The following is a 12012-nucleotide window of genomic DNA, read 5'->3' as shown; positions in this document are numbered from 1 at the left end:
AAAAGTTGTATTGTTCAGTACTTATAGTAGACAGTATACAATTGAAAGTTGTGCAATCACAGATAGTACGCTTATCAGTGTGCAGTGTTTCTAACCTGCATAAAATATAGTTAAGTGAAACATACGCATTTGGGGTACTTCCGACACTCACATTTGGGGCACCTTCGACAGGTGTTTTTTTTCTTTCTTTCGTTGTGATTTTCAATAGTGATATATCAAATGTACTACATTAGTATTAAAATATAGATAATATCATGTCTGCATCCTCTTTCTATTGCATAACATGCTTCTGGAATTTCAACAAAATGTCAGTAGCCATAGAAGCCCTAAAAAATGCAATGCTACTTGCTACTGCTTCAAGAGTTTTGAAGTCCCTCGGATATGTTACGTGGCAGGTTATTCAAAGTTAACTGAAAGAAACATTTCGGTGAACATAAAACATTTGTTGAAGAAGACGAACACGCACTAGAAAAAAAAGTTAATTATATTAGAGACGCTTATGGGTTCACCCAAGAACATATGTAAAGCAAAGGGCAATAGTTTCAAATTTTTAACATCTGCACAGAGAAAATAGTAAAAAAAAAAAAAATCAAAAGGTAGTGACACAAAGAAATGTGCAGATACATAAACATGTTGTATCTAAGTCAACAGTGAGAAAAGTCAAAAAGAAAATTATTGTGTTATCTGCCGAAGTTGGTTTTACGGCAAAAACACTTCCACTGATTGCGTTCAATGCACAAAATATTTTCAGCGGTTTAACGAGGACTGTGCTCTTTATCCAGAAGATCCCTTCTTTGTGTGAGCTCCTCTGTGGCTAAGCGGTTAGCGTACGCGCCTTTGGCGTGGGAGGCCCGGGTTCGATTCCCGGCGGGAGCTCATGTGGTTTGGATTCCACGTTAATCAGTAGGTCCACGTCTCATATAGCCTCGCTGCTGAACGGGACGTTTAACTCGAAATCAACTCAACCCTTCTTTGTGTGTCAACAGTGTGAAGTCTATGACAAATACGAGCATAATGTTTGTTCTTTCCTGTATGTGAAACTAACGCCAATATTTTAACCTATAGCCATACTTTTGACAACATATGATTAATATAAATCAACAAATACTTTTTCATGAAATACAGAATTTTTGTGCTCTCTGTACTAGTTCGGATTTAGCATATTACGTATTTTTTAAAAGAAATTCTTGTTTCATATATTTCTAGTAACTGAAGACATTTTGTGATTATTTCTTTTCCTCGTTTGTAACTCAGTGATTTTTTTTTTTTTTTTTTTTTTTAGATATTTTCTGTAGCTGTAAATAAAAGTATTCTACATTCCTAAAGTTATAGATTCCCGTGTTTGCTTAAAGCACATGAACTACTTTACGGACAGCAATGTGCGTTGTGGAATTATTAGTGACATTATCATAGTAAGTAAGGTTTTAATGTTGGTGTCGGTATTACCCCAACAACCTGCCGGTCTTCCCCATAGAGTTGAGGATGTCCGACACTTCTTCGTTCATTTCAACTGTGGCTCTATAGCCACACATTGCTTTTGTGTAACATGTATTGTATCTATTGAAATAGTATACTTAACCATGGGCTATAACTCGTTTCTTTAATAATTCGTTACAATCTTTTATAGTATGAAAGGTATAACGTCGTTAGCTTCCCGCGAAAAGTTGTAGTGACATTTACGAGGAGTGGCCAGCTAGGTTACTCGTGGCTCGCTGAGAGCAGTAGACGGTTGGTGGTAATTGGCTACCCTCTTACCACGGTGTCCCGACAAAACGTACCAGCGACAAAACGTACCACTTGAATTTTCGCGACAAAACGTACCACTTTTGACGACCTGTCATAAATGACAACATATCATGGATTAATTAAAGTATTTCTGATATTTATTCCACGACAAAACGTACCACTTATATAAATTACAACCTGTCATGGACTAATTAAAACATTTCGGATATTTAATCCGCGCAAAACTACTTCCTCATGAGCAGGTAAAACAACAGCAGTATGAGGTTGAGAAGAACAGACAGGTAATGTATTGAGTTGTCAAAGTGCAGAAACTCATTGGTAAAAGAGTGCTCATTTACAGAGGAAATGTAGCAGCCTATAAACTGAAAGACACAGCTATAGATCATGGACACTTTTTTGGATATTATTCCCTTCTTAAGCAAATTTGATCTTCCGCTTAAAAGTAATTTAGATAAGATCACCGAGAAGAGTCATATACGAAGAAGTAAGCAGGATAGTGGTAGCATAACTTTTACTGAACACGGTGAATTATGTTTTGAATGCTATTAGCACACTTATCACAGAAGATATTTCGAAAGAAGTTTCTCAAGCTTCAATATTTTCTGTTCTATTAGACACTACTCAAGATATAGTAGTTTCAGGCCAGTGCTCTGTTGTTTTACGGCATGTTGTTAAAATGGTTGTTAAACAAAGTATTGTTGTCATTGTAAAATGCATATCTACCACAGGCCAGTGTCTTTGCGCTTTACTGCTGGAAATTCTGCAGAAGTTGAACCTTGATATTAAGAAGTGTATTTGAAATTCAACCGATGGCTCAAGTAACATGCAAGGACAATATTCGGATTTTTTCAATTCACCTATGATCAGTTACACGTGTAATCCAGTTGATTTTGAGTTTAACGGCCCTTTTAGCAGCGAGGCTATATGAGACGGGACATACTGATTTACGGGAAATCCGAAGCACATGAGCTCCCGCCGGGAATCTAACCTAGGTCTCCCACGACAAATGCGCATACGCTAACCGCTTAACTACTAAGAAACTCAGTTACACGTGTGGTGTTACGCTCATATACTCAATCATGTCATATGTGATCTGACAAACAATTGCACTGATTCTGTGTCATTGTTGTGTTGAATGACTGCGATATTTATGCATGAGTCTTATCAGCGAATGTACATTTGGAAGATCAAATGTTAACAAAGGCGTCTTACAGTTATTGCGGAAACAAGATGGTAGAAAACACACTGTTTTTCAGAAAAAGTTTGGTCATTTTTCGAACCCAAAAAGTGCTTTGTATATAGAGTTGACCATAAAAATTAAGAAAATTGCTTCTACAGAAAATATCAAACCAAAAGCTAGGTGTAAAGTGAAAGGATATATAAAAGATCTTCTCAAGTTCAAAACAATTCGGACAGCAGAAATGTTCCTTAAGATATTTCAAGTGACGACCTCTCTGTAAACTATCTCCAAATAGAGGCTGCTGCTAGTGTAGTCCTATCGGATGGTGCAGACTACTCTGTTCCAACTGAAAGAGTAGAGAGATGATTTTGAATCCGTTAAGAATGCAGCATTAAGCTTTGCAGAATGGTCCAATAACAAATTTGAAGACTTAGAACGTGATTTCTTTTTTTCTATTGACCTATCGACAATTCGCCTTCAGAGATGGACAAAGATTTTTCCTGTAAATATGATGATGAAGTTGCTTCTATCCAATGACCAGGTACTGCATCGAAGCATTCAACACAATATTGGACATGGTAGTTTTGAGTATTTCTTCAAGATTCAAGAAGCAATGTACTTTATGGACTATTTGGACCCTAGCCACTTCAACCAAGTAACAGAACTTCCAGACGTGCCTTTCGATAAACTTACATATTTTCTGAAAAACTTCAGTTAAGAACTTTCCAAGGATACTGTAAATGTGTTCTCTTGGACTTTTGAAGGACGTGGATATCCTTGAAAGTCAGTCTTGATGACGAGCACAACCGAGGAAAAATGACTGTGCGGATGATGCAAGTGATTCAGAATTAGGAGAAAATACATTTGTTTACAAGGAAAGCAAATGCAAAACGTGTTGCAAAATTGTCCAATGTGCTGCTTTTTAATTTTGCAGAATTGTAATTTGTGCAGTAATACTTATCCAGGTTTCCAGCATACACATTTTTATTGACTTTGCCCGTAACTCAGGTAACATGTGAAAGATTTTTTTTCAAAATTGAAATTAACTGAAACATCAAAAATAGGATAACGAGTACCATGTCTCAGGAACATTTGAAAACATTTATGTTGATGTCTATTGAAAAAAGATTTATTAAAAAATATTTCGAGTGCAAAAGTGATAGATACAGTAGCATCAAAAACTAGTACACTAAAACATCTGCTAATTTTGTAATATAGTATACGTTCTCCTTGAACTTCATATAATATTTTGAACAATTCAGAATAATATACTGATGAAAGAATATCAGGTTTTAATTGTCAATTGTTAATACTATTGACTTACTGTAGAAAGAAAACTGTGCAATCGATTTGTGACATTCAGATGCTGGTGGTCCTTGTGGGAGAAAGCGCCGCGCCCCTCTAATAATGCCTATCTGTCTCTGGTCCAAAGCCTGGATAAAGTGTGATGGAAATCAGCAAATATTCAAATATTGCATATGCAAGATTCTTGCTGGTCTTGGTCTGGCGAGAATCTTGCAGGTATGGTCTTGGTGTTTCGAGAATCTTGCAGGCATGGTTTTAGTCTTATCCTTAGTCTTAGGCCGTTTTAAAAGTGCATAGTGCACACTTCGAGGATGCACACTCGAAGTCTACAAATGGAGTGCACACTAAATAGTGTACACTTCGTAAAATTAGCTTTTGATCAGCACTTGCTTACAGCGGCTCGTTGTGGTGGAATATGGAACATTGGTGACAAAAGAAGGGAGAATTTCGCGTACTAGAAAAAATTAGCATGCTTTTTTTTTTCTTTAGATGAATGACTTTCCAGTTATATTAAAGATAAATAAACCGTACAGATTGACTATATGGGGTAACCATAAAATGATTTAAGAGTTTTTTTCATGTATGCCAACAGCTTCAGCTTTGCCGTGCCTGCAAATATTTGTCATTTTGGGTATTTCACGCGCAGATTAACAAGAGCGGAGCATAAATGCAATACATATAAAATATATGTGTGCGTTGTCTTATGTGCACAATAAACTCGTAACAGCATAAAAAACACTAAACTATTGGCGATATTCTACTTTATTAGGCATGCTTGCGGAGGGAATATTTAATAATCTCCCGAAAGAAGAGTAGCACTGGTGATTAGGGCGCTGAAGACACTTTTGCGAATTAGTTTAGGAATTTTATTGCAACTGAAAGTAGGCAACGTGCAAGAGCGTTAGGACACCGAGGGGAGCGGTATTTACAATAATGTGGCACAAAACTACTTTGGGAGAGGGTTGATACTGAGTATAATTGCTTCCTGTACGGTAGATTTCACAACAATGACAGTATAATTGTTGTAGTTCTACTGTATTCTTTCAGTTCAGGCATACTGATTGAACTCTTTCTACCATATTGCGCAAATATTGAAGTTCCTTAGATGTTATTCTTTCACTGTGAATTTATTGATTTTACCTGGAAATCATCGAAATAGTGTCTCCGTATTCTTAATCTACAGCAAAAGTTAACACATAGAAGGATGACAAGGAAAGAAATGGTAAAGTTGAACAACATGAGGACCAAAATTACAGAAAAAAGCTATTATGTCGCTATGAAATACCAATTTATAAGGATAATGCATACTCAAGGCGAATAACCCTAATGAAAGTAGTATGGTAAAAATAACAAAAAAAAAAAAAGTGAGATTACTATCTTATAAGCCTGCTTGAATGGAGTTCTGTATATTGTATACACTTCAACATTTACGTGCATTTTACTACGCTTTCGGCGCCCTACATCTCTCTTGAAATATACTCTCCTACATGCTTCCCACTGCGAAAATGGTTATTCAGTAACGAAGCAAATCCCCTCGTCCAAATATAAACGTAAAATAAACTACTAAAAATATAATAAGAATTTTATGAAAATTAAGAGACGGTTTTATGAAAAAATACAGTATGTAATGTAATGGCTCTCATTGTTCAACTATACGGAAGAAATTATTGTTCATAATCCTTTAATACTGGGTACAGTAATGGGATTATATGAATTAAGAGGAAGGCAAGTCTTTACTTTGGACATTTCTTTCAATGAATCGTTCAATGAACCGATTCGTAACGAAGACGGAAAAGAAAGTGCTCTGCGGGGTTCCAACCAGCCTTCACTCGCTAACACTCGCTCGTCAATATTATGTGAATTAAATATTATACTTTGGTACAAAAAGGAACCAACCTACCTACTACCTTATATACAGTATATGGGTGAAGAGGCAAGTTGTTAAAACCGGAACCAAGAGATCAAATCGCTAAATCGAAGAATAAAAAAATGAAATGGCCATAGTAAAGACTTACCAGGAGTAATTTGTGAAATCTTTGATAAATGTGGAGAAAGGAATTTTTGATCTGTATTTCACTTTTCGGTAAATGTCAAAAATACACAATGTATGGTAATTGGTATATTACAGTCTCTCTCAAGTGCAAGGAAATATGGTATCCTTGAAAGGAATTCGTTTAGAATCAAAACTATAAAATTAGGCTTATGTGTCTATGAATTAACATTTGCGGCTGCGGCTGTAGCTGTAGCTATAGAGAAATGAATAATCTACGTATACTATGCTAGAACTTAATATATTCATACACCATTAAAATTTGTCATTTACGTACAAATAGCCGCATTACCGATAGTGCAACTATTTCAATTAAGCTACATAAACCATGTAATATTTAAGCACAAATGTCTTTATAGCATTATTAAAGAAACTATTTGTTTGTTTTCCCTATACTATTTTAAATTCTATTGCATACTCAAAGAACATAACGTAAATACATTTGTTATTTGCGTAATATTTTTATATTCGACTTGTAAAATCACTAACTTGTATGTTTATCAAGTAAATTATTATAAAATCAGTCCACAAATATATTTACTTAAACAAAAATATTAAGAATATGCCTATTAAAATTTTATTAGGTCATTCTACGAGAAATCGCCATATTAAGCACACAAGTATACTAACGTAGTGTACATCCTCGCACACTACGCACTATGCACTCGCACACTTGTGAACTTGGACCTTTTGACGCACACTAGGTGACGTCACTTCCGGAAATAAGCGTACTTCAAATGTGCACTTGTATCTTTTGGACACGGCCTGAGTCTTAATCTTGCATAGGCACTTTTCTCAGCACCAATCTGTTCAACTTCTAACCTTATTTTGGCCGATATATATATATATATATATATATATATATATATATATATATATATATATATATATATATATATATATACTTATATGCTGTCCTATCAAGTGGTACGTTTTGTCGGTGGTACGTTTTGTCGCTAGTACGTTTTGTCGTGTATTCTCTTACCACACCCCCAGTGACGAGCAGGTCCAAGCGCGGGAAGCCAATGACGTTATACCTTCTGGACTATAGTAGTGCAAATGTCCTTAGGGTGTCGGTATTGCCCCAAATGACCATACTTCATATCCATACAAGATGGTGCCTCTCCTCATTTTCCCCTCTTTCGTGAAGTTCTGAGAGACATAACACATGTGTTTCTGCTGTCCCTCAATTAGGATGTCCCAAACGACTAAAACAAAAATGACTGATATTATTAGTGCCTTGTGAAATTTTAACTGTTGCGCTCACATCAACTTTTAATACTGTAGTAAATTCGCATTATCTTGCTGTGCAACATAAAGCTTGTGTGCTATTAGAATCGACCAATTAGTATGTTATTAAATGTTTCTAATGCAGTTGCTTTTCCCTCCACCCTGTAGATTGGTCATTTTTTAAAAGACACTTCCCACAGTGGTGGCCCATATTTTGCGATTTCTTACTTTAATATGTACTTTCTGTGCGTATATTAAATTCACGAAAAAAAAATACATAATCATGTTACTTGAGGCAGAAAATTTTCTTTATATCCAATGGTTCAAAAGACGAACGTAATTTTAAAATTAGCTAGTTTCTCCTTCGGAGTGAGATTACCAGAAATGTTGCAAATGAATGATATGTTATAGTCTTAAACGTCAAAGATGATGATAATATTCTGGAATCCAGAAAACATTGCTTACGTCCGTCATATTTATTTCGCGAAGTGACAGTCATATTATGTAAACCAAAAAACGCTCGTATAAAAATATGCCAATTTACATTCATATCCAAAATTATTCTCGCATGTCCATAAATATGTTGTTGTAGGAATATAATTTGATAACGAATTCGCCCGGTATTCCTTATAATGTTAGTATGTGTATAGTCGGCAAAGACATGTATATGGAAAATTTCATGTCAAAAGAGCAGTAAATAAGAACAACAAAACGAAAATAAAACATTTAGCAACATTTCGTTTTACTCATTCCAATTTTCGTATTTATAATCCCTTTCCTAAGAAAGGGATTATGAACGAGGAACTACATAATTTATATGGTTTACCCAACATTGTTAGGGTCGTGAAGTCTAGGAGGCTTAAGTGGGCGGGTCATGTAGCTAGAATGGAAGAAAGTAGAAACGCTTTCAAAGTCTTGACAGGAAGACCAATCGGAAAACGACCATTAGGAAGACCTAGGCGCAGATGGGAGGACAGTATTAAGATGGATCTCTCAGAGATTGGAATACGAAGTAGAAACTGGATGCAGTTAGCTAAGGATAGAAGTCAGTGGAGAGCTTTTGTGAACGCGGCATTGAGCCTCCGGGTTCCATAGGCCATAGAGTTAGTTAGTTAGTTAGTTCCTATGAAATTTACTACAAATATACATTTACCGATTATGCACATAGTATCAATATTGCAAGTACCCTGCAAAATCATTATCAAATTATATTCTTACAAGAAGACAGTTATAGGTATGCGACAATCATTTTGAACATGAATGTACATTTAGCAGTTAAACAAAAAAAAAAAAAAACAAAGAAACAAAGTAATAATAGTTATAAAGTATTACATTCTTCTTCTTCCCTCTTAAAGGGATAAATTAAAACAGGAAAAAAATAGTTTTCAGGCTCAACTTTTCCAAGAATCAGTTAATGAATAATAAAACATTTAACTCCCTTTTCGCAACTTTTGGTTTTGAACTTTAATATATATACAAAACCTAGAACATAATGACAACATTTGTACAGAATTACAAGTTTCTATACTTAAAAGATCTTTGAAGATCTGCTGGTGAGTCACGGGTTTATTCGTTTTGGAAATGCACACATTTTTTTTTTTTTTTTTTTTTGTGAAATGGTTAGGTTTCGCTCCTATAAAACACAGTACCTCGTTTCGAGATATACTTTGAATTTCACTATAAGCTGTCAGCCTACGTCTCATACAGTCCTTAATGACACTGAGACAACATATTACAAATAAATAAATAAATAAATAAATAAATAATAATAATAATAATAATAATAATAATAATAATAATAATAATAATTATTATTATTATTATTATTATTATTATTATTATTGTCACAGTTTCCTATCTCCATTCCTTTAAAAATAGAAAATAAGGAAAACCAGTAATGTCGTCTTCACTTTATTTAATCTTAATCACGCCCTATTTCTATTCACTAATAAATCTGCTCCAGCGTTGGTCGAACCCGGTGACTGCATGCACCAATTTCCAGACTGTAATTGTTTAACTAAGCACAGTGAACATAATTCGTTAGCTTTTTTTACTCGAATGCCAATAAGTTTCCAACACCATTGAGCTAATAACGCAAAGAGCAGTGATAATTAGTGGACTGACATGTTTTTGCGAAAAATACTAATTAGGTGTCTAGCAAAATGACATAGTGGGTGGTTTGAAAGCCACATTAGTGAAAAAAAAGTACTTCATCACTGCACAACTGTACTTTTCTTTTAGTTTATTATAAGCTAAAAAAGCTGGCAGTTCAAAATGCTGAATTTTTACTTACTTGTTTTGCTATCATCAAAATAAATAGCATTCAACGAAAGAAACTGTTGTTGAAATTGTTTCATCTTTTCTTCTACAATAGTTTGATGAAACAGGTGTTTCTACTTCCACGGTGGCTCCTCCAATACTTGACGATGACTAACAATCGAATTCTCCAAGCATAACTCAAAAAAAAAAAAAAAAAATCGATCCAAGCAAAATGTCATATGGACAAAAAAGATAATTTATAAAGATGCCAGAAAAAGAATAGAACAAACGCCATATTCACTTGACGACTCAAGTAAAATAGTAAGTGTTCACCCTGTTTCGAGTAGTCTCATAATACTAATAAGTTCAAATTTCGACACGAGAAATCTTGTGCAGTTTTTTTGTCGCTAATTTTGTGTGTGTGTGTGTTTTTTTTTATCTTCCAACTGAGAAACATTGTGTTTGGGTAGTTTCTATGAAGTTTTTTTTTTTTTTTTTTTATTCGTATGAAGAGAAAATGTATGCTGCTGAAAGAGCTACGTTGTAGAAGATAAAGAAAAAAGTAGCAAAAAAATTAATTCATTTCTGAGCCACAGGCAATTATGTAATACTCATGAGTTTTACTAGCAACTTCGAAACATTTTTAATTATAGTTTTAGGAAACCAAGTTCCACATTATACATACATATTATATATATATATATATATATATATATATATATATATATATATATATATATACCAGTGGGCGAAACAAACTTTCTATTTCATTATTACTACAATACATAATACAATTGTTTTGTTTTGAATTTACTATATAACCTAGTCCAATATTTCTGAAGCAGCAGAAAATGGCTCCAATGGCCATATTTACTTTGTACTTTTCTTTTTCTTTTCTTTTTTTTAGTAGACATCCTAAATTATGAGATTAGTTAATTGTATAAATGATTAATTCATAAGTTTTAAAATTTCATATATAAGGAGAATGCGGTGGCTTAATGGTGAAAGTGATTGTCATTTCTGAGGTAAAAACAAAAAGAAAAAAAAATCTTGAAATAATATCAGGACATTTGAACTTCTGGTGGGCACAAAGCTTTTCTTCTTAAAATGCTTAAAAAAAAAAAAAAAAAAACTTTCAGAAAACTATTTTTGTAAAGGGGTTTGATTTTATATCAAAACCAGTTTTAGTTTTAAACATGGTACGGTTTTCTATAGAACTTTGATACTACGTTAAGTTATTCGGAATTTTCTACTACAAGAACAACAAAGGGTACCGGCTTCGCGAAACAAACTGATTTCAATTAAAAAAAAAAAAATCAAACCTGTTGAAGAAAACGGTTTCCATGCAAAACCGAACGTACACACACACACACACACACACACACACATATGATATATATATATATATATATATATCTAGTGGCGGATCCAGAAGGGGCTAAACCATAGCTTACAGCTTTATCCAGTGCAAAGCAATATTGAAGCCCATTTTATCCAGTGTATACCTGAGCGCCAAGGGGGCTATAGCCCCCCTTGGATCTGCGATTGTATATATATATATATATATACAAAATGGCTGGATAAAATGTTAAGACAACATAGTTAGCTGGTTTTATGCACAGAAGAACACCTGCTAGATTCCTTTAACATCATCACCTTCTGCCACGCGCAAGGAAGGCGTCGTACACCGTCTATACGTCAGTCTTTGTCGATGTCCCAAAAGGACCGCCATATAGCACGGATAGCAGCTTTACTTGTGTCGTGGCGCTTCCCGCAATGTAGTTCCTTGATTTCGGTGAGAAGGTTGTTCCAAAGTTCCTGAAAACATTGTCTGCAATGCACCCACGTGCAACTTCAACCTTGATCCCCACACGTTCTTAGTGGTGAGGGTAAATTTACACTGAAGTTGTACCACTCGATCCTGACGTAATGTCACGTGGTATTAGTCTACTTTGCATACAAAACTTGATTGATAAAAAAGTTATTTATTTAGGGTACGAAACATAGCAGAGCGAGCGAAGGCCGTCAGATGTTCCGCACTATTCCATCTTGATCAGAATTTATATAGAAACGCACTTCAAACCCGTATCCAGGGGGTCTGTGGGGGGGGCTAATTTTTTGCTGGCCCCCTAAAATTTTCACGGTAGACTTGCAAATGAACTATAGGGTCTAATATGGAGATGAACTATAATATGGTTGGATCGGGCTCCCCTAACTTCAGCCCCCCTACATTTTTTGAGCT

The sequence above is a fragment of the Thermobia domestica genome, chromosome 6, assembly GCF_964235325.1.
Source record: "Thermobia domestica chromosome 6, izTheDome1.hap1.1, whole genome shotgun sequence".
Lineage (NCBI taxonomy): Eukaryota > Metazoa > Arthropoda > Insecta > Zygentoma > Lepismatidae > Thermobia > Thermobia domestica.
The sequence above is the reverse complement of the archived record's forward strand: the minus strand, read 5'-3'. Positions refer to the sequence as shown.